The sequence below is a fragment of the Otolemur garnettii genome, unplaced genomic scaffold, assembly GCF_000181295.1.
Source record: "Otolemur garnettii isolate 467f Iridium unplaced genomic scaffold, OtoGar3 scaffold00264, whole genome shotgun sequence".
NCBI lineage: Eukaryota > Metazoa > Chordata > Mammalia > Primates > Galagidae > Otolemur > Otolemur garnettii.
Genome location: NW_003852659.1, coordinates 1,203,915 through 1,217,280, shown reverse-complemented (window position 1 = coordinate 1,217,280; position 13,366 = coordinate 1,203,915).

Here is a 13,366-nt window from a genome sequence, read left to right as displayed (position 1 = left end):
AAAAAAAAAGAAAGAAGTGGAAGGGGGAAATATAATTAGCTTGAAATGAAAATTGCTTTAGAAGGAGCAGAACCAACATTGAAAAAAGATGAGAGATATGGAGGGTAGGCATGAAAAGAAACCACAGAAAAGGCAGTGGAAAAACACAAGGCAATGAAATAAATTAAGTAGGAGCTCACAAATATGGAGGACCAAGTTAGATGTGATTTGTACACTGGAAGATGAAAATTCAAACTCAGCTGGAGCTAAATAATGCACCAACATGATATAACCATATTGTTATCCAAAACAAAGCACATAGCAGAGGAATGCATGTAGGTTTGTAAAGCTTAAACACATGTAACCATTTTTGTGTGTATAACACATTGTGAGAATATAAGGCAATGATGAGAACAGTGAACTCCAAATTGAAGAGAGTGGCTGCCTCATGGGTTTTGGGAATGGAATCTGAGATGTGCACCCAGTGAGCTTCAACTGCATTGGTTATGTTTTAGCATTTTTAGGTAACGTAATGGGAGGATGGATGTTCATTGTATTCTTGTTTATATCTTTGTTTTGTGCTGGTTAGGATGTGGAAAAAAAAGATTTCTCATACTTTACAGATGACAATGTGAACTTTATTAAATTATTTCCGGGAAAAAAAAAAAAAAAACAAAGTTGACCAAGAGTGAATGTTACCTCACATCTCACATTGGGGCCTGTGGTTTCCTCTGGTGGCTACTCTTTCTCAAAGCATGAAAACAGACCCACAGTAAGGTGAAGAGCTATGGGCGGGAGGAGAAGAGATAGTGAGAAGCAGAAATGACTCAGGGGCTTACAGAAGAGAGATAAAGAGAAGGCACCGGTCCTTAGAGAAACAAGGAAGTGAGAGGGAGGAGGTGCTCTGGAGAAACGAAGCCACACACTCAGGTGAGGAGGGAGGTTGTGCTTCCTCTGCCTGTAAGATAACATTTTTTTAATCATGTCCCCAGCCTCCTTCTCCTCCTTGGGTCATCTGTTCTATGATGGTGCCCCTGGCCTCTCAGGTGAACCAAGATGGAGAGGGGAGCAGCCTTTGGGTCCTCACTCTCTTCTGCTCCACACATGTAAACAAATCTAACAGCTCTGCCCCTGAGCCCTCCTCACCCAGGTCCCTTGGTCCATCTCCACTGTCTAGGTTCAGTTGGGGGCTAAAAATGTCACATGAGGCTCCCCCTGGTCCCTTCCTCCAGGTCCTCACTCCCTGCTGAAGCTCATTGTTCTCTTTGGCCTCAACCTTCTCTGTCACTGTCCCCGCCCTGTTAAAAATCCTTCCCCAGGTCTCCATCTGCCTTCAGTCAAAGTACAAGCATTTCTGCCTGACATTTAATGTTGCTGATGAAAAGAACTGAGCTGGATGCTCCAGCCCCAGAAAAGACAGCTCCTCCCTACAAAGCAAACTCATCATGAGTAACCACTGCCTCTCCCCAGAAACACACACCCTGAGATAGCAACATATTTGTCCCTTTTCACAGTCCCATCTGGAGACAGCTTGAACCTAGAAAATGCCTTTTCTAGCCCTTAACTATAATGAAGGCAGAGAAATCCTCCTACCTCACTTATTGAAACTGTTAATACATGTCTGACATAGAGATTTTTGTAATGGGTACACAAGAAATCCACATAACCGGGCAGTGCCGTGGCTCAAAGGAGTAGGGCACCAGCCCCATATGCTGGAGGTGGCAGGTTCAAACCCAGCCCCAGCCAAAAACTGCAAAAAGAAAGAAAGAAAGAAAGAAATCCACATAACCCACATGGAATACTGACCAGCACATCATCTAGAGGTCAGATTTCTGTTACAGTTTTACCAATATTTATTATCAATTCAGCCTTTCTATTATCCATTCCCTACATTAAGGGCATCTTAAAGCAGCAATCTGCTCATACATTCAATTGCTTAATGCTTACCTATTGCCTTCATGTTAAAATCCAGTAATATTTTCAGGGTACAGAAGATCATGAGTGACCAGCCCCCTGCATTCCCTGGATAACTCTCAGTGCTGCCAGTCCTCACCTCTCTAGGAGTGCCCACACATGCCTCAGTCTCTCCTTCTCCAGATGGTACCCACACTTGAGGACTCAGGTTGCTTGCTGTTTGCCTGCTGTCTCATTGTCCCCTGTGTTTTTCCTTCTCTGCAATTTGACAAAACTATGTCTGAATTATCCATCCTCTGAAAAATTGCAATGGCAGCCTTCAGTGCTCTGAGCTTCACAAGTCCAGAGAAACAGTCTTCACCAACCATGTTAGTCTAGGTTCTTTAGAGAAGGAGAATTTTTAAAATACACATGTATTCACACACAGAGGTTTTATAGGGTGTGGCTTGTGAGGTTTTGAAAGCAGGAAAATCTCAAGATCTGCTGGTGGTCAATTGAATACCAAGGTGTTAATGGTGAAAGTTTCAGTCCAAGTTCAAGGTTGAAGACCTGGAGAAGACCAGGGTCCCACCTGAACCAGTGGTAGGACCACTGTTCACACAACCTTCCTCTGTCTGTTATTTCTATTCAATACACTCATGACTGGATGAGGATCACTTACATTGAGAAGGGCAACCCACTGCCCTCAGTCCACTGACTCAAATCCCATTGAGAACCCCCCCACAGAAGCACCAGACTAATGTCTGGGCACTCTGTGAATCAGCCACGTTGACAGAAAATCAACCATCACACCATTGAAGCTTCATGGTTAAGGTGACCAGACATCCTGTTTTTGGCGGGACAGTCCTTATTTTTAACAATTTGTCCGGTGTCCTGTGGTGTTGTAAAGAAGTCCTGATTTTTGGAAAGAATGCACATCAAGCTAGGGAACAGCAGGAGAATGGGAAGGGAATATACGGTTTTTGGCTGCTGAAAAGGTTAATGTAACTCAATTTGGGAATGAAGAGGTTAAGATAACTTCATTTGGAAATGAAAAGGCTAATGTAAGCTCCCTACTCCCCTCCTGGGCAAGGTATCAGAAGGAGACTGGCTCCCTCCCTTGCTTCTAGGCAAGGACAATTAGCTCAGAAGGAGCCAAACTGTCTGGAACAAACAAGTAGCCCCCAGACGTCCCGCTTTTGGCGGGACAGTCACAATTTTTAACAATTTGTCCTGTGTCCTGTGGCGTTTTTAAAAAGTCCCGATTTTTGGAAAGAATGCACAACAAGCTAGGGAATGCCAGAGAACAGGAAGGGAATATATGGTTTTCAGCTGCCATGTGGCTATTTTGCCAGGATATGAGTTTCATATAATTTTTGTTCATTTTATAATGTTAAACTTTAATAATAACAAATAATTGTTGAGAACTGATTACCGAGAACTGCTTATCAAAGTTTGCATTGTTGTCAGGCCTCGCCCCCCCCAAAACACTCGCCCACCCCCCACCCCCGTCAATGGTGCCCCCTTTACCAATGTTAAAATCTGGTCACCTTATTCATGGTCTTTTGTCACTTTTGCCACATGGCAATTGTTCAATATGCTGAACACTAGCTGATGGAAAGAAGGAAGAAACTTTGCATTCATGGGAGCTCAGGAAAGGAAGTTACTTGGCTCAGCTCACACAGACTGTGTAAAATGTAGAGTAAAACTGTTGACTGAAATTGGGTTGGCTTCTCTCTTCCCTCCTGAAGCCTCATGTTCTGGGACAGCAGTCACTCCCTGAATGAGTCTGGCCTGAGGTGGAGGAGGCTGGTCAGGAAGATCCTGAGACATAAAGGGAGAGTCAGATGTGCTCTTACAGGTCCCCAGAGCCTGCTGTGTCCTCAGCCCCATCCTTTAGTGAGAGTGCATCTGTGTATTTGACTAGGTAGGAACTGGCTCATACAACTGGGGACATGATGATCCAAGATGTGCAGGACAGGCTGGCAGCCTGAGACTCATGAAAGAGCTGCAAGTCCAGGTGAAAGGCCATCTGCTGCCAGAATTTCTCAAGAGATGTCACCAGGTCTTTTTTTCTCACAATTCACCTGTTGTCTTATAATATATATTTATATTCTGTTGTCATACAATGTCCATCTATGTTAAGTACAATACTGACTCAGTACAACCAGGTTCTGTGGAAGTCATTCTCCCTTTTTCTATGCTACATCTCACACACCAAGACTCACATGGGATACATCACAGACACTTAACCTGTGCCCATGGAAACAATAGTGAGGTTTCTCCACCTCTTCCAAGTTCATTTCTAACAGTGGAGCAATTGATTTCTACTTGATTCTTCTCTGTTCACAACTGTCTTTTGTGCAAAGTTTTCAGAATTTCAAACCATAATATTTAGGAGGCAAAAAATTAAGGTTGGCAAGGAACACAACTAATCTTATTCTCTACTCCTTTTTATTTATTAAGACAGTGTCTCACTTTATCACCCTTGGTAGAGTATTGTGGTGTTATAGCTCACAGAAACCCCAAACTCTTGGGCTTAAGAGATTCTCTTGCCTTGGCCTCCCAAGTAACTGGGGCTACAGGAGGCTGCCACAATGCTGAGCTATTTCTTTTGTTGCAGTTGTCATTGTTGTTTAGCAGGATGAGGACCAGGTTTGAACCTGCCAGCCTCTGTGTAAGTGGCTGGCACCCTACCCACTGAGCTAAGGGCACTGCCTGTTCTCTACTTCTTCATCTCACTTCTTGGACTTCAACTCCCTTGTCTGACACGTCATTTCCCCCTTTCCTTCTCAGGAAATGTGTCAGATATGTTTTTCTGGCTTGCTTCTCTGTCTCCTCTCCTGTCCTGTCCTCCCCCCTCCTCTTTCTCTTTCTCTCTCTTATTTTATTCCCTCTCCCTATTTTCTCTCTCTCTCCCTGTTCTTTCATTCTCTTTTTGTCTCTCACTGTCTTTTTCTGTCTCTGTCTCTTGAGCTTTGCTCTCTCAGCTGATCACAACGAATAGCTGTCAGTACTTTGAATTCTTAACAAGTGTTTTTCTGAGATCATCCCAAATCCCCATGCAAGCATTGTCACTGTACTCTCAAATGAAATGATAATCACTTCTCAGTGAGGAGATGATCTCATGTGTTCCAAACCTTTATCTCGGGCTCAAGATGCCCCTTTCACACAGGTGCTCTATGGCAGCATCTGTGCTAGCACCAAATGGCATTTGGTAAGTGAACTCCTTTTTCTTTTTTTTACAGAGAACCATATCATTAGAGAAATTAATGTTTGGCATATTAAAAATGTGGTATGTACATACAGCTGTTTTTTCCTCTTAGGGTCAACACTGACCATTAAAAGAAATGTGAAGCTGAAGTACTTTGTGAGGGTTCTGGACACATAGAACAGTCTCTCCAAACAAATATGCCAACCTCACACTCTTCACTGTCCTGCTCCTAGGAGGGCTAATAGCATGTTTAGCTCTTGACTCCTGTTCACACACCACTTGTCTAATGGAATTTCTAGTTAAGACATTTAAAATTTTTTCACGTGGTATCATGTACTGCTTTCTCTGACAATGACAGATGTCTCTGAACACCTGCAGTGAGGAGTATAAAATTGTACACCTCCATCTCCTTCCTCATGGTTTCTGGGGAGCAGGATGCAATTACTGCACCAGTAATTTTAGTCCATAGAAAATTTCTGGCATAAGTTTGAAGAAGATAAACAATACCTCAATTCCTAACAGAGAGAGAAAAAGATGCTCTATTTCCAAAAAGGGACTGAGAGATCTCCAGGCTTATAGAGCACGAATGACCAGGGACTGTCAATGTGTGAAGGTCTGAGTGCACCTCTGACACTTAGCCAGATTTCAAAACACCTTAATAGTCCCCAAACCTTTGCTCCTGCTCTGGATCCATTGGGATCTAAAGCTCAAGCTTTCCAAAGCTCAACTCCATCCTTAAGCAGTGGAAACATGGTCTGTTCTGACCACTGAGATGCCAGCCATAAGAGCTATGGGATGGGCATTTTCCTGTCACTATCCCAGTAAGATGTATACTGTTTAAAAATCACTTTCATAAAAGTCAAGAGAAACTCTTTTTCTGAAAGACACCAGCTCTTAAAGGGCCCATGGGAACTACAATTAGACCTTTCATGGGATTTCGCAGACGTTTTCTTTTCTCCACTATTAACCATAATTGTGTTATTCTCACCCTTGCTCCATTGACTTATTATAATTTAAATTCATTTGTATAATTTCTCTAGGATTTCATATATTTCATATATATATTCATATATTTCACTCATTCTTTCTCTTATTTGAAATTGTTGCTCAATCATGTTTGTGAGGATATATCCCATGAAGTATGCATTCTTTTCTCACTCTCCTACTTTTTTACCCATTCTGTATAACTGGGGTCAAACAATGTCAGGGTCAATATTGACTATTATCTATCTTCTCAGAAATAGTTTTGATTTTCTAAATCATCTATGTCTCATAATTAATTTTACTTTACCAAGATGCTTTTATTTCTGAGTTTTTAATGATAACTCAGTAAAATTGTAATTTAATAACTTGCTAATTATTAAACAGGTAAAGTACTATTGCACAAATATAGATAGTTCTTGCTTTCATGAATTCTAATTTAAATTCTCTAAAACCCCACATTTTAGGGTATTTAACATTTTTTCATCAAATTAAGTGTCTCCATGACTTGGCAATTATGAATGGGGCTGCAATAAACATTCTGGCACAAATGTCTTTCCTGTAAAATGATTTTTGATCATCTGGATATATCCCTAGTAGAGAAACTGCAGGATCAAACTGTAGGTCCACTTTTAGTTCCTTGAGTATTCTTTAAAGTTCTTTCCAAAAAGGCCATATTAGCTTATATTCCCACCAGCAACGCAGAAGTGCAATGGTACATTTCAAAACTAATAAGACTAGAGTTTAAATGTCTTACCACAACAAAAAAGTAAGTGTGGTGATGGTTATGTTAATCAGTTTGATGTAAGCATTCCACATTGTACATCAAATCAGCACATTGTACCCCATAAATCTGCACAGTTATGATTTAATTTAAAAAGAATTCAAAAAGAATATAAAAAATTAAGTGTCTCTTAAACTCTTAAATTAAGTGTCTCAAAAACTGTATCTTGTTACTTCATCGCGTTATGTAAAAATAGTCTTGTTTTCTCATCCTACCTTAAATAATGTCAAACTTAGAAACTATAGGTAATTCATTTTATTTTTGACTAGACATGAAAAGTCAAAATTCAAATAAGATGAATCCTTATGCAATATGAAACTATAACCCTGGATTAAACACTTGGGGAAAGAAATGAAGTTTCTGTGAAAAGTTTACCTCCTTTAAAATTTAAATTGCATTTGCCTGATAATACCACAGAAAAGCATATACTTGTGGGATTTTTCCCAAAGAAATGATTGTTTACATGATTTGCCTGCTTTCCAAATGTATTCCTTCTTATTGGACTATTTAGAATGGACACTTAAAATATTAAAAACAATCTCATTGTTTCATTTTTCTCTATAGAACATGTTCTATACTCTTATCCTGAGTTTTTTATTTTGTGTCTTTAATCTTTTATTAGTTTTACTATTTAAATGACAATATTTTAAAATTATTCCATGGTTCCATGTTTTCTTTCTTTTTTAATTAAATGATAGCTGTATACATTAATGCAAACATGGGGTACAGTGTAGTGTTTTTATATACAATTTGAAATACTTTCATCAAGTTAACCACTATCTGGTTAACATAGATTTCATGTTTTCATTGATTCACAAATATTTGCCTCAATTCTTATTTTCACAAACATGGGTTTAAAATGTTTTAAATATAAGTCCTACTTGCTTAATCTACAAGATAATAATCTGTACGTCTATATGTTGATTTGTCTAAAGGATATCCATGATAAACTGGGTTTATTTTTTCAACTTAGGTGAAAATACTTTAATGCCATGTACTGTAAAATCTTCATTTCAAGTCATTTTCAAAGAAATTTTTACTTACACAGTAAGTCCTGATATTTTTCATGCTTATAGTTCTATAAGCACTCTATTTTAAAGTTAGTAGACCTCACAAATTTTTAATCTCTGTAACTCTCTAACTATTTACCTATGTAGCTATTGCATACTTCACATTACCTTCTAGACAGTTCTATATCCTTGCTCTAATGTAACTAAGTCATATTTGTAACTTCAAAAGTATTTAGTAAATTGATTTATCTTATTATAATCAGTTCCATTTCTCAGTCTGGTCTTGTATTTTACCAAAACAGCATATTTAGGAATTTGGAGATTTCATTAAAAATACATTGTTCATGTGCCGGTATTTTGTTGGTAAAATTATTAAAGGTACTGAGTGATAACATACAGGATAGAGGTTGGTTTCTCTCATTTTTTCCAGGTCTTCATTTATGTCCTTCATTTTCTTGCAATATTTCTTGCCCCTTGACTTCACTATATAGTTGATTTGTACAATGACAAAGCTTTACTTAAGCATTTTTCACCACAATTTCAAATATAACACTGTCTCTAGAAAGAAAAATCTGTAAATAATTGTTTGACTCAGCATTCCATTGATTTCTTTTTTTTAATGTTGGGGTTCATTGAGGGTATAAAGAATCGGGTTACACCGCTTGCATTTATTAGGTCAAGTCCCTCTTATAGTTGTGTCCTGTCCCCAAGAGGTGTTCTATGTACCGTAACCCCCATCCCCCTCTCTTCCTTCTTCTTGCTCACTCATTCCCATGCCCCTCCTTGAATTGATTTGTGTTCTTCTATCATGAGGGTTATGTATTAGATCATCTACTGACTTCATATTAGAATTGAGGACATTGGATTCTTGCTTCTCCATTCTTGTGATACCTTATTAAGAAGAATGTGTTCCAATTCTACACAGGTTAATAATAAAAGATGTAAAGTCTCCACCTTTTTTAATGGCTGAAAGGTATTCCATGGCAGACATATACTACAGCTTGTTAATCCATTCCTGGGTTGGTGATCATCAATATTTACAAAATTCATTTTATTCTCCCTAGGATTTTACCTAGCAGTTTGCTACTGGATCATTTCCAAAGACTACAAAGGTGTCTTTGTGATTACTGGAATATACATCCATGATTGTACTTTTTTTTTGCCTTCTTCATTGTGTTAACTAGAGACATACAGAATTTTAAAAAATGGAAATTTCCAGTGCTTCAGTCTTATTTCCCAAAACATTCATGTGCTGCTAATTATAACTATTGTAATAGTGAAAAGAGTACTCTTTAATAATAAAAAATAATACAAGAGATAATGCCTCCTTAATATACCACAGTTCTGACCAAATTGTGAATTTAGGAGTTCAAGAGTTGGTAAGTTTCACCTAAACACATTTTCATTATCTGCTTTTTGAATTTTGTTAAATGTATATATTTAAAAATTTATATTATATTACCATGTATTATATTAGTATATGTTAGTACATATTAGCACTTTTGATAATTTTTTATATATACTTAAATATATATGCATAGTAAAAATGCCATTAAAATAAAACACACTCATACTGTGTCCCACTGCTTATTAGTTACACAAAGCTAATTTCCCATGATATTCTGAATCTTTCTTTTTCTCATCTTCCCCCCATAACTCTAAGTCCTAGAGAATCAGTTGTCAACAGAATATCCTCCTCACGCCCACAGCTGCCCAGGGCTCCCCGCCAGATGCACAGGGATGTGCTCAGTCTCGCTCCAACTGAGGCTGCACAGGTTTATTCATTGCAGTGTCAGAAATGATAACTCTGCTAGAAACAGCTGAGTCTTGACAGGTTCTTGATGTTGTATTCACTTGGAATAATTGATTTCAGGGGAAAAGACATTATCTGGATGAGAACAACACAACTGTCATTTTCAGTCTCTAGATTCCTCTGATTCAAATAAAAATTCCACTATTTTCTCTCAATGGAAGGATTAATTTCCGCTAACTCAAACTGGGGCATCATCTTTCTTCTTCAGACTGGTGCTGGAATCCTTGGAAATTCTTCACTCCTTTGCTTTTATAACTTCACTATTCTTACTGCAAAGATCCTGAAACCCAGAGACCTGATCTTCAACCAGCTGGTCTTAGCTTGGTTCTCTTGTCTAAAGACGTCCCTCACACAATGGCAGCTTTGGGACTGAAATCTTTCCTGGATGAAGCTGGATGTAAATTTGTCTTCTATTTACACAGAGTGGCCAGAGGGGTTTCCCTGAGCACCACCTGCCTCCTCAGTGGCTTTCAGGCCATTAAGCTTTGTCCCAGTATCTCTAGGTGGCTGGACCTTCAAATTAGATCCCCAAGGTGCATTGTTTTCTGCTGCTTCCTCTGCTGGATCTTGCACCTGGTGGTAAATATCCATATTGCAAAGCATGTAACTGGCCCAACAAATAGCAAAAACCTGAGTATGGGAAAACTGTACAGATACTGCTCCTCACCCTATCCAGGGAGGCTGGTCTTCTCAGTAACTGCAGTAGTTTACACCTTCACAGATGGTATGTGTTTGGCCCTCATGGCCTGGACCAGCAGCTCCATGGTCCTCGTCCTGCACAGGCACAAGCAGAGAGTCCAGCACATCCGCAGCAGCAGCCTCTCCCCCAGAACGGCTCATGAAACTAGAGCCACACACACCATCCTCATCCTGGTCAGCATGTTTGTCTCCTTTCACGCTCTAGCCGGTATTTTATCCTACAGGGTGACCCAGATGCAGAACCCAGGCCACTGGCTGAGGGGCATCTCCTTCCTGGTGTCTTCAGGCTTCCCGACACTCAGCCCCTTTGTGTTCATTGTCAGTGACTCCCGAGTCTCAGGGTTCTGCTTTGCCTGCTGGACAAGGAAGACCATTTCTCCAAGTACAGCATCTATGCTGTAAGTTCCCTCCAGAATGTTGCACCATTTACTTAACCACCCTCCTATTCATATGCTCACACATGCCAGATAAGGTACATGATCTGTGGAATTCTGTTTTGAATAAAGGGGACAATAGCTGTGACCTCCTATTTCTTATTAAAGAGTCAAAAATGAACATGGTGTAAATCATTACCCAAATTTATGGTGGGTACCCAAAAAATTATACATAGAGTTGCCATATGATCCAGAAATTTCACTTCAGAGTATATATCCCAGAGAAATCAAACAGGTTGAACAGATAATAAAAACAGAATTGAAAAAATCTCTAAATGAACTAAAATAAAAACACAATGTTTCGAAGTACAGGATTTGGCAATAGCAGTAACAAGTGAAGATTTTTCATGGTAAATGTCTGCATTAGAAAAAAAGAAAGAATTATGAAACAACAAATTAGAAAAAGAATGACCTTCAGACCTAGCTGAAGGAAGCAAATGTGAATCAGAGCAGAAATAAATAAGACAATGGGAAATCAATAGAAAAAAATGAAATTATTGACTTGGTATTTTGAAAAGATAAATAAAATCAATAAATCTTTAGCTGTATTAACTAAGAAAAAGAGAGAAATATCCTTATAGATAAAGGGAACACAATAGAGAACCTAAAAGTAAGTTGATGAATCTGTATCCTTTTGACTTTTTCTGAAGGCACCAAAAACATACATCAAAGAAATGATAGTCTCTTCAGTAAATGGTGCTGCAGATAAATTAAACTGGACCCTCTCTCTCAGCACACACAAACATCAACTCAAAATGTATTAAAGACTTAAATTTAAGATCTAAAACTATAAAACTATTAAAATAAAACTAGGGGAAACTTTCCTTGACATAGATCCGGGCAAAGATTTTATGGAAAAGAATGCAAAATCAAGGGAAAGCAAAGCAAAAATTAAAAAGGGGGTTTGTATTAAATTAAGAAAGCTTCTGCAATGCAAACAAAAATGCAAACAACAGAGTGAACAGATAAACTGGACATGGGAGAAAATATTTGCAAGCTGTAGATCTGGCAAGAGGTTAATATCTAGAAAGTATAAAAAACCCCAACAACTCAGCAGAAAAAGCAAATAATATAATTTTTTAAATGAGCAAAAAGACCTTAATAGAGATTCCTAAAAAGCAATGATTTTCAATTGATGGGCCATGAGAGGGTCTTAAGTGTGCAAAGAAAATTTTTAAAAATCATTGATGAAATTATTTTCAAAATAAGTTCAAAGCACAGTAAGTATATTAATTTGTTTTACTTTTTCATTATCAACATAATTCAAGTGTGCCATCGAAGTTTAACTATAGTTTCAAGTGTGCCGTGAGATTAAAAAAAAAAAAAGGTTGCAAGGAACTGCTCAGAGGAGACATGTTAATGGCCCGCAAGTACATAAAGGAAAGTTCAATATCAGCAGCTGTCAGAGAGGAGAGTGCTTACTCAGCTGGGAACCTGAAGTGTGAAAAAGCTGCACCACGACCTATTGTCACAACCCAGTCACTCTCTGGAGCTCAGTCTAGATGAGACCTCCCCAACACCATGTGCACTGAGGGTCTAGACCCTCAGCTCACAGCCTGAACCAGGAAAGCAGTGAGCTGGGGTCAGAAGGAGCACCATAGGCACTGAGCACTGGGTGATCCCACCCATGCAGGGGTGGAAAAGACAGAGGAGTGCTGCCCTTTCCAAGCTTGCCCCACCCAGCAGTCACAGGCAGCACTGGGTAAGAAGAAAGAGATCAGAGAGTGGGATGCCTGCGGCTGACCCCTGTGGAAAAGAGATGGAACTGAAGAAGGTAGGAAGGGGCACCCACATCCACCTAACATCCCTGTCCCAAGCAGCAAGAGGAGTCTGCAGCCCCTCACCCACACAGACACACTTCACAACTGCTGAGTAACAGGGGCCTCTTAGCCTAGAGGAGTTACAGTCTACCCAGTCCTGGGGTGACCTCAGATTGTATGGCTTTGCTTGAAATCTTTACAAAAGGAAGATCTCCAGAGGAGCGGGGGAGGAGAATGGGGATGAAGAAAGGGGCCTCATGTCCTAAGCATCAGAAGGGCCATTAGTGCCTATGTGTGGTCATTATAGGAGGAAACATGTGAAGGGGGAGGGTCCAGCTGAGGTGGGGAGAGAAGGGCAGATACCACCTTCACCTCTGTCCACAGTGCTGATTTCCAGGGCTTGCCAAGAGCCACTCTAAGCAACAGTGGGATCAGGCCCACAGTTGGAAGAGTACAGCAAAAGGAGTCTCTCATTCTGGGGAACAGGGTGCCTAGCAATTAACCAAGAGTCTGTATTTGGGTTTTTTTCCTCTTCATTTTTATTAAATCATAACTGCATACATTAATGCATTTGTGGGGTACAATGTGCTGATTTTATATAAAATTTGGAATGCTTACATAAAACTGGTTAAAATAGCCTTCACAGTTTATAACCAGAATTCACAGAGAACTCAAGCATATTAGCAAGAAAAGAACAGGTGATCCCATCTCAGGGTGGGCAAGGGACTTGAAGAGAAATTTCTCTGAAGAACACAGGCACATGGCCTACAGACATATGAAAAAATGCTCATCATCATTA